This window comes from Charadrius vociferus, unplaced genomic scaffold, assembly GCF_000708025.1.
Source record: "Charadrius vociferus isolate BGI_N301 unplaced genomic scaffold, ASM70802v2 scaffold61, whole genome shotgun sequence".
Lineage (NCBI taxonomy): Eukaryota > Metazoa > Chordata > Aves > Charadriiformes > Charadriidae > Charadrius > Charadrius vociferus.
Window position 1 is genome coordinate 5,275,624 of NW_009646945.1, and position 1,878 is coordinate 5,277,501.

The window sequence follows — 1,878 nt, forward strand, 5'->3', positions numbered from 1 at the left end:
AGAGGCTGTGCCGGACAGCCTGGGCCACAAACAGGTTTTATCAGTGCAGACGTGGAAAACACAGAGCTTTGGGCACTGCCGTATTGCAGTTCTCTTATATTAGTGGTGAAAGGTCAAATGTCCTGTGGGAACTGGAAAGCTGACAAATGGGACCCACTAAGAGAAGGGTTACATGCTTTAGCTGCTCAGACATCTCGGCCTCTTACCCTGGTGCTGGTCAGTCTCTGAGCAGAAGCCGTGATGTGCAGTGACCTCATTGCTGTTGGCAAGCCATACCCAAACTCACTAACCCTTAGGCCCTGTTTGCACATCAGCCTTTTACACAATGACCAGCACGCATAGTGAGTCACATCCTACTAGTCCAGGGAGTTTGTCTGAGGAGACACCTCAAATCTGCGCTTTAACAAACAGAATTAAAAACCTTTCCTTGGGGCTATTTCTCTCTCATCCCTCCTTTCTTCCTTTCCTCCTCCCTGTGCCCCCTCTTTTACCAAACCCGCCAGGCGGTTTGCTTTCTGGCCGTGCAGGGCAGCGCAGTCCCACGGCCCCACCAGGCTATGCCCAGGTGCCCCTGCAACCAGAGCCCTTTGCTCCTGCAGAGCAAGGGGCAGAGGCGAGGGGTACCTCCAGTGCTGCCCCTGGTGATCATCCTCTGTGGGTAAAGGCAGTAGAGGCTGCTTAATGAAAAAAACCAAAACCATATATACCTAGAGAAATCAGTACCTTCAGCAATGAGGCTTAGTGCCATGCCTGGGGTGGGCATCCCAGAGGGGTGTCCCCTGGCAACTGCTCGCCCTTGCAGAATCCCCGCCACCCATTCACCCAGGGTTGAAGCCTCACAATTCCTGCCCTACGCCACAGGAACAGGGACCAGCACAGCCAGGGAGCATCGTAGCTGTGGCTGTGCTTTTCAGGGACAGCCCTCTGGGGCTCATTTTCTGTTTCACCTGAAAATCAATCCTGCAAGTGAGTCTACCAGCATGGGTGTATTTTATATTTTAAGCTAATAATGAAGGATATTTTCACAGACAGAGAAATATCACCTTTTCACCAAGTATAATAGCAGAACTGTTTCTAATGCTTCCAGCCAGACAGAGGTGGGATCCCATGAAAAAAAATCAAGTAAATTTGTGTCCAATGTGTTTTTAATCTCTACAGGGAGTTGCCCATGAATAAGTGGCAAACCAAGAATTATCACACAAATCAATGGATGAGCAGAGGCAAGCGACAAATTACACACTTATACTGGATTAGATTCTCTAAAGACAATTAGCTAAAGATCTTCAAGTCAAGACAGTAAAAAGAAACATGAACATGCCTGCTTTCCTCAGGTTTGTGGCAAGGCGGCGAGGATGTGAAGAGGTTTTCTGTACACCCCAGAGTGGTTAGTGCTTGCTCCTGGCAAGTTGGCATCTCCCGCTGAGTCAATGAAAAGAACTTCTGGCCCATGAGCTGGTACCACTGCATGACTGAACCTGGGCCTGGCCACACAGTAAGGCGGAGGTCTTCATTCACTCTTCTCTTACCATTCTGGTATCTCTTTGGTTTTGGCCATGAATGCTAATAAACCCAATGAGAATTAGAAAATCACTTAGAAGAGGAGCAGCGGAAGGAGTCTCCCCCTTATGGGAGCATTTGCTTTAATTTAAACTATCTAAAGATAATAAATAACAGGGCTCCATAATGACATAATTTGTTCATCTTCTTGGTTTCGAAGTATTTTTTAACAAGCAAAATGAGGTTTCAAACATGTCTGTGATATCTCCTCTGGATTAAATATTAATCGTGATGCCAAAGTAATAAATACAGAAATCCTGCCTGGTTGTTCTGACATGCAAGTCCTTAATTGTGTGGGAAGCTGCTCAGCTGGGTTTCAGT

The 1,878-nt window shown here is 47.1% G+C and overlaps 1 protein-coding gene across 1 annotated transcript in view; it reads right to left on the reverse strand.

Moving 5' to 3' along the window:
• Positions 1–1,878, reverse strand: part of LOC104295374 (sperm acrosome membrane-associated protein 3-like) — a 5,030-nt gene that overhangs the window by 3,066 nt on the left and 86 nt on the right. The gene's annotated exons all lie outside the window — the stretch shown is intronic.